This window comes from Oncorhynchus mykiss, unplaced genomic scaffold, assembly GCF_013265735.2.
Source record: "Oncorhynchus mykiss isolate Arlee unplaced genomic scaffold, USDA_OmykA_1.1 un_scaffold_854, whole genome shotgun sequence".
NCBI classification, from domain to species: Eukaryota; Metazoa; Chordata; class Actinopteri; order Salmoniformes; family Salmonidae; genus Oncorhynchus; species Oncorhynchus mykiss.
In genome coordinates, this window is record NW_023494301.1 from 35,001 (window position 1) to 43,803 (window position 8,803).

General features: G+C 44.9%; 12 non-coding genes across 12 annotated transcripts; all 12 read right to left on the bottom strand.

Moving 5' to 3' along the window:
• Positions 1-2,421: 2,421 nt before the first annotated feature.
• LOC118963317 lies at positions 2,422-2,540 on the bottom strand. The gene has a single exon (XR_005050496.1). It is a non-coding gene; the product is annotated as a 5S ribosomal RNA (ribosomal RNA).
• Positions 2,541-2,717: 177 nt separating this feature from the next.
• On the bottom strand, positions 2,718-2,836 carry LOC118963254. The gene has a single exon (XR_005050447.1). It is a non-coding gene; the product is annotated as a 5S ribosomal RNA (ribosomal RNA).
• A 2,600-nt stretch (positions 2,837-5,436) lies between these two features.
• Positions 5,437-5,555, bottom strand: LOC118963319. The gene has a single exon (XR_005050498.1). It is a non-coding gene; the product is annotated as a 5S ribosomal RNA (ribosomal RNA).
• A 260-nt stretch (positions 5,556-5,815) lies between these two features.
• On the bottom strand, positions 5,816-5,934 carry LOC118963266. The gene has a single exon (XR_005050459.1). It is a non-coding gene; the product is annotated as a 5S ribosomal RNA (ribosomal RNA).
• A 177-nt stretch (positions 5,935-6,111) lies between these two features.
• LOC118963310 lies at positions 6,112-6,230 on the bottom strand. Its single transcript, XR_005050489.1, has one exon. It is a non-coding gene; the product is annotated as a 5S ribosomal RNA (ribosomal RNA).
• A 260-nt stretch (positions 6,231-6,490) lies between these two features.
• LOC118963311 lies at positions 6,491-6,609 on the bottom strand. The gene has a single exon (XR_005050490.1). It is a non-coding gene; the product is annotated as a 5S ribosomal RNA (ribosomal RNA).
• A 177-nt stretch (positions 6,610-6,786) lies between these two features.
• LOC118963320 lies at positions 6,787-6,905 on the bottom strand. Its single transcript, XR_005050499.1, has one exon. It is a non-coding gene; the product is annotated as a 5S ribosomal RNA (ribosomal RNA).
• A 260-nt stretch (positions 6,906-7,165) lies between these two features.
• Positions 7,166-7,284, bottom strand: LOC118963314. The gene has a single exon (XR_005050493.1). It is a non-coding gene; the product is annotated as a 5S ribosomal RNA (ribosomal RNA).
• A 260-nt stretch (positions 7,285-7,544) lies between these two features.
• On the bottom strand, positions 7,545-7,663 carry LOC118963251. The gene has a single exon (XR_005050444.1). It is a non-coding gene; the product is annotated as a 5S ribosomal RNA (ribosomal RNA).
• A 177-nt stretch (positions 7,664-7,840) lies between these two features.
• LOC118963312 lies at positions 7,841-7,959 on the bottom strand. Its single transcript, XR_005050491.1, has one exon. It is a non-coding gene; the product is annotated as a 5S ribosomal RNA (ribosomal RNA).
• Positions 7,960-8,219: 260 nt separating this feature from the next.
• On the bottom strand, positions 8,220-8,338 carry LOC118963252. Its single transcript, XR_005050445.1, has one exon. It is a non-coding gene; the product is annotated as a 5S ribosomal RNA (ribosomal RNA).
• A 177-nt stretch (positions 8,339-8,515) lies between these two features.
• Positions 8,516-8,634, bottom strand: LOC118963313. Its single transcript, XR_005050492.1, has one exon. It is a non-coding gene; the product is annotated as a 5S ribosomal RNA (ribosomal RNA).
• Between the last annotated feature and the right edge of the window lie 169 nt (positions 8,635-8,803).

The following is an 8,803-nucleotide window of genomic DNA, read 5'->3' on the forward strand; positions in this document are numbered from 1 at the left end:
GCTTACAGCACCTGGTATTCCCAGGCGGTCTCCCATCCAAGTACTAACCAGGCCCGACCCTGCTTAGCTTCCGAGATCGGACGAGATCAGGCGTACTTTTTTTTTTTTTTTTTTATTATTATTTTTTTTTATTATCAAAATTCTCATTTACATTACATACAAATTTAATATACACAAACCATTGTAATCAACAAAATACACAAACCATTTTAATCAACACAATACTAGACATTGGCAGGCACACAATTCACCCCCTGTCAAATCAATCAGAAAGCCAAATTAATGAATATACCAAAACCAAGATTATACAACCATTTGCATACAATACTTTGTTAAACCAAATTCCATAAGAATAGAGGGTTTCAAATCACCTCCTTATCAAGTAGAACCTAAGACATTCTCAAAACAATTCCTTCAAAATGTTTACTGAATATCTCTTAAACTTTACACATCAAACCCCATGCACCAAACCACCATCCTCCCCCACAGTAATAAATCCACAATCCTTCATAAACACACTCTCTAAATCCTCCTGCTTAGACCTATACATCCCCATTCTACCCACAGTATCTGCACATCATTTAAATTAGACATAACTATGTTTTACCAAAATAGCTACCCCACATGCCCGCACAGCACCTCTACTCACGTACATTTGTCCATTCCATCTCTGCCTTATTTCACCCATACACTGCTCAGTCCAATGAGTCTCCCTAAGACACAACACATCCGCAGAGAAGGCATCCACCAACTCCAGCCTCCCTCCTAGTCCTCAATGATCAACCATCCATCTTCTTTTTCTTCTTAATTATCATGTTCCTTTTATTCTCCAACCTCCAAATCCGTAAGCTCTCCCTCTCTTCCTCCGTCAGTTCTTCTTCAAACTCTTTACGTTTGCGAGAGTCATCCCTTGCAGTATCCACCTCCCTAGAGGAGCCCCCCTCTCCCCGTGGATCGCCCTCCAACTCCACATCGTCTAGGCTTGAGCTTATCCCTCCATCCTTGGGTGCCTCCCTTCCTTCAGTACAAGGCTCCGTCTCCACTTCCTCCTCTGGCTGCCTCTGTTCTTCGTCCTCCTTCTCTCCCTGGGGTTGCTCACTCATGCCAATTTCCTCCCCAGCTTCCTCCACCTCGTTCTCCTCCACGACACTATTTGCGCTGAAATCCTGTGATGCCCAGTCCTGAGCACCTTCCCCATGGGGACAGGAGCACTGCGCTACACCCCTCCCGCATCCAACACAACCTCGCTCTCTCCTCCCTTTGCACTCTCGTGCGTAATGCCCCTGCTCACCACACTTATGACATACGAAATCAGGGCACTCTCGTAGTACGTGCCCTGGCTGGATACACAGCCTACAGACCTTGACCTGCCGATCGTGTATTACTCTGAAGTACTCAGCCCCTTCCAACGTTTCAAATTTGGCAGAATATGGCAACGAGCGCACAGTGTCTGTGAACCTAACTTTACAGAAGCGCGTCCCATCAGCAATGTCCGTCCCCGGCCAGTAGCGCCTTTTCACCGGCGATATAGCAGACACACCCCATGCTCTTAGCCGCTCTGTGATGTCCTCGTCTGTAATATATACTGGGAGGTTTAAGAAGGATACAACCATCTCATCCAGCGATAGATCCTTTGCCATGATTCGACAGCTCCGGATTTTAAATCCATCCATCAGTTTTTCTTTCCCTCTCGCACTTGACAGCGTCACTTCAAATCGCTTTTCATCTTTGACCCGACAGCCGCAGACCAGTCCACAAACTTCTTTAATCCCTCTCAATACCTCCATCATTGTAATCTTCTCTTCTCCCATAATTTCAACAGCCACTGTTAAATTCTTTTCATATTTTTGCGCCTGTCTTGCTGCAGCGCCATTATCCATGTTTCCTTTGTTCGTAGTCTTTTTTCCAGCGTTGGTCAAAGCCATTGTATCCATCCGAATAACGACAGGAGGAAAGTCCCCCAAACAGCAATATGCTGCCGGGGAACAACCCCAAACTATAAATCTAACTTAATCAATTTACAAAAAAGAAATTGTACTTCAAAAAGCTCAAAACTCCAACACAAACTCTCTAGAGCAAACACTCAGTCTCAGCGCAATCACTCACACGTGCGTCAATTACCCATCAACAGGTGCGTACTCAGGCCGGTGTGGCCGTAAGCGAGAAACTATCTCTTGGTGCACTATGTAAAGTCAAAGTGAGCCTGATTAACAGCTGTTGCATTTCCACCATTTAGATAAGCATCTTTGTGTCACTCAAAAAGTGGAAGAAATTGCATATACTGTAGCCATAATTTGTAGCACAGATTGTTGGATGAAATACAAACTAACCTTGCTTACTTATTTCAAAGCGAGGGCACATATTTCAGCCTTGTGGGAAAAAACGGACAAAGAGTTGAAATTCCACAAGGCAGTGACAAAAAGCTTACAGCACCTGGTATTCCCAGGCGGTCTCCCATTCAAGTACTAACCAGGCCCGACCCTGCTTAGCTTCCGAGATCGGACGAGATCAGGCGTACTCAGGCCGGTGTGGCCGTAAGCGAAAGGCAATCTCAAAAAGTGGATGAAATTGCATATACTGTAGCCATAATTTGTAGCACAGATTGTTGGATGAAATACAAACTAACCTTGCTTACTTATTTCAAAGCGAGGGCACATATTTCAGCCTTGTGGGAAAAAACGGACAAAGAGTTGAAATTCCACAAGGCAGTGACAAAAAGCTTACAGCACCTGGTATTCCCAGGCGGTCTCCCATCCAAGAACTAACCAGGCCCGACCCTGCTTAGCTTCCGAGATCGGACGAGATCAGGCGTACTCAGGCCGGTGTGGCCGTAAGCGAAAAGCAATCTCAAAAAATGGATGAAATTGCATATACTGTAGCCATAATTTGTAGCACAGATTGTTGGATGAAATACAAACTAACCTTGCTTACTTATTTCAAAGCGAGGGCACATATTTCAGCCTTGTGGGAAAAAACGGACAAAGAGTTGAAATTCCACAAGGCAGTGACAAAAAGCTTACAGCACCTGGTATTCCCAGGCGGTCTCCCATCCAAGTACTAACCAGGCCCGACCCTGCTTAGCTTCCGAGATCGGACGAGATCAGGCGTACTTTTTTTTTTTTTTTTTTTATTATTATTTTTTTTTATTATCAAAATTCTCATTTACATTACATACAAATTTAATATACACAAACCATTGTAATCAACAAAATACACAAACCATTTTAATCAACACAATACTAGACATTGGCAGGCACACAATTCACCCCCTGTCAAATCAATCAGAAAGCCAAATTAATGAATATACCAAAACCAAGATTATACAACCATTTGCATACAATACTTTGTTAAACCAAATTCCATAAGAATAGAGGGTTTCAAATCACCTCCTTATCAAGTAGAACCTAAGACATTCTCAAAACAATTCCTTCAAAATGTTTACTGAATATCTCTTAAACTTTACACATCAAACCCCATGCACCAAACCACCATCCTCCCCCACAGTAATAAATCCACAATCCTTCATAAACACACTCTCTAAATCCTCCTGCTTAGACCTATACATCCCCATTCTACCCACAGTATCTGCACATCATTTAAATTAGACATAACTATGTTTTACCAAAATAGCTACCCCACATGCCCGCACAGCACCTCTACTCACGTACATTTGTCCATTCCATCTCTGCCTTATTTCACCCATACACTGCTCAGTCCAATGAGTCTCCCTAAGACACAACACATCCGCAGAGAAGGCATCCACCAACTCCAGCCTCCCTCCTAGTCCTCAATGATCAACCATCCATCTTCTTTTTCTTCTTAATTATCATGTTCCTTTTATTCTCCAACCTCCAAATCCGTAAGCTCTCCCTCTCTTCCTCCGTCAGTTCTTCTTCAAACTCTTTACGTTTGCGAGAGTCATCCCTTGCAGTATCCACCTCCCTAGAGGAGCCCCCCTCTCCCCGTGGATCGCCCTCCAACTCCACATCGTCTAGGCTTGAGCTTATCCCTCCATCCTTGGGTGCCTCCCTTCCTTCAGTACAAGGCTCCGTCTCCACTTCCTCCTCTGGCTGCCTCTGTTCTTCGTCCTCCTTCTCTCCCTGGGGTTGCTCACTCATGCCAATTTCCTCCCCAGCTTCCTCCACCTCGTTCTCCTCCACGACACTATTTGCGCTGAAATCCTGTGATGCCCAGTCCTGAGCACCTTCCCCATGGGGACAGGAGCACTGCGCTACACCCCTCCCGCATCCAACACAACCTCGCTCTCTCCTCCCTTTGCACTCTCGTGCGTAATGCCCCTGCTCACCACACTTATGACATACGAAATCAGGGCACTCTCGTAGTACGTGCCCTGGCTGGATACACAGCCTACAGACCTTGACCTGCCGATCGTGTATTACTCTGAAGTACTCAGCCCCTTCCAACGTTTCAAATTTGGCAGAATATGGCAACGAGCGCACAGTGTCTGTGAACCTAACTTTACAGAAGCGCGTCCCATCAGCAATGTCCGTCCCCGGCCAGTAGCGCCTTTTCACCGGCGATATAGCAGACACACCCCATGCTCTTAGCCGCTCTGTGATGTCCTCGTCTGTAATATATACTGGGAGGTTTAAGAAGGATACAACCATCTCATCCAGCGATAGATCCTTTGCCATGATTCGACAGCTCCGGATTTTAAATCCATCCATCAGTTTTTCTTTCCCTCTCGCACTTGACAGCGTCACTTCAAATCGCTTTTCATCTTTGACCCGACAGCCGCAGACCAGTCCACAAACTTCTTTAATCCCTCTCAATACCTCCATCATTGTAATCTTCTCTTCTCCCATAATTTCAACAGCCACTGTTAAATTCTTTTCATATTTTTGCGCCTGTCTTGCTGCAGCGCCATTATCCATGTTTCCTTTGTTCGTAGTCTTTTTTCCAGCGTTGGTCAAAGCCATTGTATCCATCCGAATAACGACAGGAGGAAAGTCCCCCAAACAGCAATATGCTGCCGGGGAACAACCCCAAACTATAAATCTAACTTAATCAATTTACAAAAAAGAAATTGTACTTCAAAAAGCTCAAAACTCCAACACAAACTCTCTAGAGCAAACACTCAGTCTCAGCGCAATCACTCACACGTGCGTCAATTACCCATCAACAGGTGCGTACTCAGGCCGGTGTGGCCGTAAGCGAGAAACTATCTCTTGGTGCACTATGTAAAGTCAAAGTGAGCCTGATTAACAGCTGTTGCATTTCCACCATTTAGATAAGCATCTTTGTGTCACTCAAAAAGTGGAAGAAATTGCATATACTGTAGCCATAATTTGTAGCACAGATTGTTGGATGAAATACAAACTAACCTTGCTTACTTATTTCAAAGCGAGGGCACATATTTCAGCCTTGTGGGAAAAAACGGACAAAGAGTTGAAATTCCACAAGGCAGTGACAAAAAGCTTACAGCACCTGGTATTCCCAGGCGGTCTCCCATTCAAGTACTAACCAGGCCCGACCCTGCTTAGCTTCCGAGATCGGACGAGATCAGGCGTACTCAGGCCGGTGTGGCCGTAAGCGAGAAACTATCTCTTGGTGCACTATGTAAAGTCAAAGTGAGCCTGATTAACAGCTGTTGCATTTCCACCATTTAGATAAGCATCTTTGTGTCACTCAAAAAGTGGAAGAAATTGCATATACTGTAGCCATAATTTGTAGCACAGATTGTTGGATGAAATACAAACTAACCTTGCTTACTTATTTCAAAGCGAGGGCACATATTTCAGCCTTGTGGGAAAAAACGGACAAAGAGTTGAAATTCCACAAGGCAGTGACAAAAAGCTTACAGCACCTGGTATTCCCAGGCGGTCTCCCATCCAAGTACTAACCAGGCCCGACCCTGCTTAGCTTCCAAGATCGGACGAGATCAGGCATACTCAGGCCGGTGTGGCCGTAAGCGAAAGGCAATCTCAAAAAGTGGATGAAATTGCATATACTGTAGCCATAATTTGTAGCACAGATTGTTGGATGAAATACAAACTAACCTTGCTTACTTATTTCAAAGCGAGGGCACATATTTCAGCCTTGTGGGAAAAAACGGACAAAGAGTTGAAATTCCACAAGGCAGTGACAAAAAGCTTACAGCACCTGGTATTCCCAGGCGGTCTCCCATCCAAGTACTAACCAGGCCCGACCCTGCTTAGCTTCCGAGATCGGACGAGATCAGGCGTACTCAGGCCGGTGTGGCCGTAAGCGAGAAACTATCTCTTGGTGCACTATGTAAAGTCAAAGTGAGCCTGATTAACAGCTGTTGCATTTCCACCATTTAGATAAGCATCTTTGTGTCACTCAAAAAGTGGAAGAAATTGCATATACTGTAGCCATAATTTGTAGCACAGATTGTTGGATGAAATACAAACTAACCTTGCTTACTTATTTCAAAGCGAGGGCACATATTTCAGCCTTGTGGGAAAAAACGGACAAAGAGTTGAAATTCCACAAGGCAGTGACAAAAAGCTTACAGCACCTGGTATTCCCAGGCGGTCTCCCATCCAAGTACTAACCAGGCCCGACCCTGCTTAGCTTCCGAGATCGGACGAGATCAGGCGTACTCAGGCCGGTGTGGCCGTAAGCGAAAGGCAATCTCAAAAAGTGGATGAAATTGCATATACTGTAGCCATAATTTGTAGCACAGATTGTTGGATGAAATACAAACTAACCTTGCTTACTTATTTCAAAGCGAGGGCACATATTTCAGCCTTGTGGGAAAAAACGGACAAAGAGTTGAAATTCCACAAGGCAGTGACAAAAAGCTTACAGCACCTGGTATTCCCAGGCGGTCTCCCATTCAAGTACTAACCAGGCCCGACCCTGCTTAGCTTCCGAGATCGGACGAGATCAGGCGTACTCAGGCCGGTGTGGCCGTAAGCGAGAAACTATCTCTTGGTGCACTATGTAAAGTCAAAGTGAGCCTGATTAACAGCTGTTGCATTTCCACCATTTAGATAAGCATCTTTGTGTCACTCAAAAAGTGGAAGAAATTGCATATACTGTAGCCATAATTTGTAGCACAGATTGTTGGATGAAATACAAACTAACCTTGCTTACTTATTTCAAAGCGAGGGCACATATTTCAGCCTTGTGGGAAAAAACGGACAAAGAGTTGAAATTCCACAAGGCAGTGACAAAAAGCTTACAGCACCTGGTATTCCCAGGCGGTCTCCCATCCAAGTACTAACCAGGCCCGACCCTGCTTAGCTTCCGAGATCGGACGAGATCAGGCGTACTCAGGCAGGTGTGGCCGTAAGCGAGAAACTATCTCTTGGTGCACTATGTAAAGTCAAAGTGAGCCTGATTAACAGCTGTTGCATTTCCACCATTTAGATAAGCATCTTTGTGTCACTCAAAAAGTGGAAGAAATTGCATATACTGTAGCCATAATTTGTAGCACAGATTGTTGGATGAAATACAAACTAACCTTGCTTACTTATTTCAAAGCGAGGGCACATATTTCAGCCTTGTGGGAAAAAACGGACAAAGAGTTGAAATTCCACAAGGCAGTGACAAAAAGCTTACAGCACCTGGTATTCCCAGGCGGTCTCCCATCCAAGTACTAACCAGGCCCGACCCTGCTTAGCTTCCGAGATCGGACGAGATCAGGCGTACTCAGGCCAGTGTGGCCGCAAGCGAAAGGCAATCTCAAAAAGTGGATGAAATTGCATATACTGTAGCCATAATTTGTAGCACAGATTGTTGGATGAAATACAAACTAACCTTGCTTACTTATTTCAAAGCGAGGGCACATATTTCAGCCTTGTGGGAAAAAACGGACAAAGAGTTGAAATTCCACAAGGCAGTGACAAAAAGCTTACAGCACCTGGTATTCCCAGGCGGTCTCCCATCCAAGTACTAACCAGGCCCGACCCTGCTTAGCTTCCGAGATCGGACGAGATCAGGCGTACTCAGGCCGGTGTGGCCGTAAGCGAGAAACTATCTCTTGGTGCACTATGTAAAGTCAAAGTGAGCCTGATTAACAGCTGTTGCATTTCCACCATTTAGATAAGCATCTTTGTGTCACTCAAAAAGTGGAAGAAATTGCATATACTGTAGCCATAATTTGTAGCACAGATTGTTGGATGAAATACAAACTAACCTTGCTTACTTATTTCAAAGCGAGGGCACATATTTCAGCCTTGTGGGAAAAAACGGACAAAGAGTTGAAATTCCACAAGGCAGTGACAAAAAGCTTACAGCACCTGGTATTCCCAGGCGGTCTCCCATCCAAGTACTAACCAGGCCCGACCCTGCTTAGCTTCCGAGATCGGACGAGATCAGGCGTACTCAGGCCAGTGTGGCCGCAAGCGAAAGGCAATCTCAAAAAGTGGATGAAATTGCATATACTGTAGCCATAATTTGTAGCACAGATTGTTGGATGAAATACAAACTAACCTTGCTTACTTATTTCAAAGCGAGGGCACATATTTCAGCCTTGTGGGAAAAAACGGACAAAGAGTTGAAATTCCACAAGGCAGTGACAAAAAGCTTACAGCACCTGGTATTCCCAGGCGGTCTCCCATCCAAGTACTAACCAGGCCCGACCCTGCTTAGCTTCCGAGATCGGACGAGATCAGGCGTACTCAGGCCGGTGTGGCCGTAAGCGAAAGGCAATCTCAAAAAGTGGATGAAATTGCATATACTGTAGCCATAATTTGTAGCACAGATTGTTGGATGAAATACAAACTAACCTTGCTTACTTATTTCAAAGCGAGGGCACATATTTCAGCCTTGTGGGAAAAAACGGACAAAGAGTTGAAATTCCACAAGGCAG